This window comes from Scyliorhinus canicula, chromosome 30 (genome assembly GCF_902713615.1).
Source record: "Scyliorhinus canicula chromosome 30, sScyCan1.1, whole genome shotgun sequence".
Lineage (NCBI taxonomy): Eukaryota > Metazoa > Chordata > Chondrichthyes > Carcharhiniformes > Scyliorhinidae > Scyliorhinus > Scyliorhinus canicula.
In genome coordinates this window covers 14,167,530-14,173,122 of record NC_052175.1, presented here as the reverse complement: position 1 = coordinate 14,173,122, position 5,593 = coordinate 14,167,530, and the positions used below count along the sequence as shown (strand labels likewise).

At 53.9% G+C, this 5,593-nt stretch overlaps 1 long non-coding RNA gene across 1 annotated transcript; it reads right to left on the bottom strand.

Moving 5' to 3' along the window:
- Window positions 1–78: 78 nt before the first annotated feature.
- Window positions 79–4,374, bottom strand: LOC119958689. Its single transcript, XR_005459065.1, has 2 exons — window positions 4,119–4,374; window positions 79–1,094 (listed from the first exon to the last, which is right to left on the bottom strand). It is a non-coding gene; the product is annotated as an uncharacterized LOC119958689 (long non-coding RNA).
- Between the last annotated feature and the right edge of the window lie 1,219 nt (window positions 4,375–5,593).

Here is a 5,593-nt window from a genome sequence, read left to right as displayed (position 1 = left end):
CATTTGCTGTTTATTACAGAGGATGGGGGGGGGGGGGGGGGTTTGTATCTTAAACCCGTCACCTCACAAAGTCCGAAGCCATGTGAAAAGATTTATTGAGCTATTTTCGTCTCACGCGCACAGTCCTAGAAATACAAACATACATATCTTACAGAGTCACTATAACTTAAGCTATACAGAGAGGATACATTACACGTGTATATTTACAACACATCATTAAAAAGGAGATTCATCCGGCACCAGCTGGTGATAAATAATTGCACAGAGAACATCGAGTCGTCTCCCCCCATCACATCGGGCTTATCTACCTTAAAATTTGCCAACCATGATCTGAATTATTCCACTGATTTTCACCACTGACTCAGGGGCAGTCTCTGTTTATGCACCACCAGCGAAGGAAACAGTAATAATACCGTGTACAGCAACAGAATAGGTGGGGTAATTCTCTCTTTAACCCTCCACCCCCTCAAGCTGAACAAGAGGACGGAAGTAGGTCACCCCCTCCCTCTAACGAATCACATGCAACAGGAGGGTTCCCACCCGGTCCTCTGCAGCCTCAGGATCTAGGGCACTGTGATCAGACCAGCAGCAGCAACGAAGGAAGCGGCCGGTCAAACCATGGCCATCCTTCTCTCTTCAATAAATAGGGAATAATCAGGCTGGGCCTCGTCCATTAAACCAGGAGTATGAATTACAACGGAGTAGACACCAGCACGAGGCATTAAAATGCTCACAGCAATGTACGGTCCAACAAGTACGGAGCAGCAACGGCTTGTGGACATCCACTGGACTGCAGAATGTCACACGGTGCTGCAGGAATCTGTGCTCCCGCCTGCAGCTCCATCGAGTTGGCCTTGCAGATTCTGATCGCGGGCAGCTAGGATTTACGTCCAGGAGTGTCACCTGCATTTCGACTCGTGCCCGCAGTGACCTGGGGGGGGGGGGGGTCGGGATCACTCCTGTTCCTCGTCAGAAACCAGGCGATCTGCCAGCAGCTCTGGGTTAGCGTTGCTCCCGGCGTCGTCTTCCTCATCGGTGCTGACATCACCCGAGGTGTGGAACAAGCGCATCAGCTCCCGAAATCGCAGTGAAACCTGGGAGAGAGAGAGACAGTAAATTCTCAGAAACAGACCCTGTACAAACACAGCACTGAGACACAGGATCACACCCGGTACAAACACAGCACTGAGACACAGGACCACAGGATCACACCCGGTACAAACACAGCACCAAGACACAGCTCCACAGGATCACACCCTGTACAAACACAGCACTGAGACACCGCTCCACAGGATCACACCCTGTACAAACACAGCACTGAGACACAGGATCACACCCTGTACAAACACAGCACTGAGACACAGGATCACACCCTGTACAAACACAGCACTGAGACACAGGATCACACCCTGTACAAACACAGCACTGAGACACAGGATCACACCCTGTACAAACACAGCTCCACAGGATCACACCCCGGTACAAACACAGCACTGAGACACAGCTCCACAGGATCACACCCGGTAGAAACACAGCACTGAGACACAGCTCCACAGGATCACACCCTGTACAAACACAGCACTGAGACACAGCTCCACAGGATCACACCCGGTACAAACACAGCACTGAGACACAGCTCCACAGGATCACACCCTGTACAAACACAGCACTGAGACACAGCTCCACAGGATCACACCCTGTACAAACACAGCACTGAGACACCGCTCCACAGGATCACACCCGGTACAAACACAGCACTGAGACAGCGCTCCACAGGATCACACCCGGTACAAACACAGCACCGAGACACAGCTCCACAGGATCACACCCTGTACAGACACAGCTCCACAGGATCACACCCGGTACAAACACAGCACTGAGACACAGCTCCACAGGATCACACCCGGTACAAACACAGCACTGAGACAGCGCTCCACAGGATCACACCCTGTACAAACACAGCACCGAGACACAGGATCACACCCTGTACAAACACAGCACTGAGACACAGCTCCACAGGATCACACCCTGTACAAACACAGCACCGAGACACAGGATCACACCCGGTACAAACACAGCACTGAGACACAGCTCCACAGGATCACACCCGGTACAAACACAGCACTGAGACACAGGATAACACCCTGTACAAACACAGCACTGAGACACAGCTCCACAGGATCACACCCGGTACAAACACAGCACTGAGACACAGCTCCACAGGATCACACCCGGTACAAACACAGCACCGAGACAGCGCTCCACAGGATCACACCCGGTACAAACACAGCACTGAGACACTGCTCCACAGGATCACACCCTGTACAAACACAGCACCGAGACAGCTCCACAGGATCACACCCTGTACAAACACAGCACTGAGACACAGGATCACACCCTGTACAAACACAGCACTGAGACACAGCTCCACAGGATCACACCCGGTACAAACACAGCACTGAGACACAGGATCACACCCTGTACAAACACAGCACTGAGACAGCTCCACAGGATCACACCCTGTACAAACACAGCACCAAGACACAGCTCCACAGGATCACACCCGGTACAAACACAGCACCGAGACAGCTCCACAGGATCACACCCTGTACAAACACAGCACTGAGACACAGGATCACACCCGGTACAAACACAGCACCGAGACACCGCTCCACAGGATCACACCCTGTACAAACACAGCACTGAGACACAGGATCACACCCTGTACAAACACAGCACCAAGACACAGGATCACACCCTGTACAAACACAGCACTGAGACACAGGATCACACCCTGTACAAACACAGCACCAAGACACAGGATCACACCCTGTACAAACACAGCACTGAGACACAGCTCCACAGGATCACACCCTGTACAAACACAGCACCGAGACACAGCTCCACAGGATCACACCCGGTACAAACACAGCACTGAGACACAGCTCCACAGGATCACACCCTGTACAAACACAGCACCAAGACACAGCTCCACAGGATCACACCCGGTACAAACACAGCACCGAGACAGCTCCACAGGATCACACCCTGTACAAACACAGCACTGAGACACAGGATCACACCCGATACAAGCACAGCACCGAGACACCGCTCCACAGGATCACACCCTGTACAAACACAGCACTGAGACACAGGATCACACCCGGTACAAACACAGCACTGAGACACAGGATCACACCCTGTACAAACACAGCACCAAGACACAGGATCACACCCTGTACAAACACAGCACTGAGACACAGGATCACACCCTGTACAAACACAGCACTGAGACACAGGATCACACCCTGTACAAACACAGCACCAAGACACAGGATCACACCCTGTACAAACACAGCACTGAGACACAGGATCACACCCTGTACAAACACAGCACCAAGACACAGGATCACACCCTGTACAAACACAGCACTGAGACACAGCTCCACAGGATCACACCCTGTACAAACACAGCACTGAGACACAGGATCACACCCGGTACAAACACAGCACTGAGACACAGCTCCACAGGATACCAGACCCAGAATCACTCATCCGGAAGCGATAGCCATTGCCACCAGCGCCCCCGTGCGTTTCCCCCTCTTGCAGACTCGGCACAGACGCTGAACCTGCAGCCAGTGGCTGCGTCCAGGCCCACCTCTATCCATTCCAACAGCCGACACCTGCCGTACAAACACCCCGGGATGGTTCACAGAAACAATTATTAACACGATCACAGCGGGAGAGTGAGAGGCGAGGAGCCCCACGTGGGGTCAGATTTGCCGAGCTGTGGGCTCCAGCGGCTGAAAGGCGGACACCGATCACTGGAACCTGGGGTGCGAGGGTGAATGTGGACCTGGGCCGATTCTATCCAAGCCATTTACTGCCAGCGAGGAGGAAGGATTCACGATTCTGATCTGGAGCGGAACCTGGTGTTCACTGGGCCTCAGTCCCCAGCGACGGTACGGGAGGGGGGCGGGTGGGCACACAGCCAGGTTGGCAAAGCTCGTTGGCACCCTGGATGTTGGGGCTGTGCTGCCAGGCAGCAGGACAGACCCTCCAAGCTTCATTTTGCCAGTTGCACACATTCGGACTCATACAGGACGAGCATCACTCACCTCCAGCAGAGATTTGCCGCCGAGACGTTGCGCCACCCGGCGGAAGGTTTCTTCGTTGGCCCCACTCTCCCGACAGGCTGTGAGAATCGCTCGGTCTGCCTCCCTATACAACATCAAACGGCACAGTCACTGACACGCAGGCTTCTACCCACTGTGACACCACCTACAGCTAAAGCTCCCTCTACACTGTCCCCATCAAACACTCCCTGGACAGGTACAGCACGGGGTTAGATACAGAGTAAAGCTCCCTCTACACTGTCCCCATCAAACACTCCCAGGACAGGGACAGCACGGGGTTAGATACAGAGTAAAGCTCCCTCTACACTGTCCCCCTCAAACACTCCCAGGACAGGGACAGCACGGGGTTAGATACAGAGTAAAGCTCCCTCTACACTGTCCCCCATCAAACACTCCCAGGACAGGTACAGCACGGGGTTAGATACAGAGTAAAGCTCCCTCTACACTGTCCTCCATCAAACACTCCCAGGACAGGTACAGCACGGGGTTAGATACAGAGTAAAGCTCCCTCTACACTGTCCCCATCAAACACTCCCAGGACAGGTACAGCACGGGGTTAGATACAGAGTAAAGCTCCCTCTACACTGTCCCCATCAAACACTCCCAGGACAGGTACAGCACGGGGTTAGATACAGAGTAAAGCTCCCTCTACACTGTCCCCATCAAACACTCCCAGGACAGGTACAGCACGGGGTTAGATACAGAGTAAAGCTCCCTCTACACTGTCCCCATCAAACACTCCCAGGACAGGTACAGCACGGGGTTAGATACAGAGTAACGCTCCCTCTACACTGTCCCCATCAAACACTCCCAGGACAGGTACAGCACGGGGTTAGATACAGAGTAAAGCTCCCTCTACACTGTCCCCATCAAACACTCCCAGGACAGGTACAGCACGGGGTTAGATACAGAGTAACGCTCCCTCTACACTGTCCCCATCAAACACTCCCAGGACAGGTACAGCACGGGGTTAGATACAGAGTAAAGCTCCCTCTACACTGTCCCCATCAAACACTCCCAGGACAGGTACAGCACGGGGTTAGATACAGAGTAAAGCTCCCTCTACACTGTCCCCATCAAACACTCCCAGGACAGGTACAGCACGGGGTTAGATACAGAGTAAAGCTCCCTCTACACTGTCCCCATCAAACACTCCCAGGGCAGGTACAGCACGGGGTTAGATACAGAGTAAAGCTCCCTCTACACTGTCCCCATCAAACACTCCCAGGACAGGTACAGCACGGGGTTAGATACAGAGTAAAGCTCCCTCTACACTGTCCCCATCAAACACTCCCAGGACAGGGACAGCACAGGGTTAAGATACCGGGGAGGGGAGGAGGGAGGGGAGGAGGGACGGAGGGGAGGGGAGGAGGGACGGAGGGGAGGAGGGACGGAGGGGAGGAGGGACGGAGGGGAGGAGGGACGGAGGGGAGGAGAGGACGGGAGAGGAGGAGGGA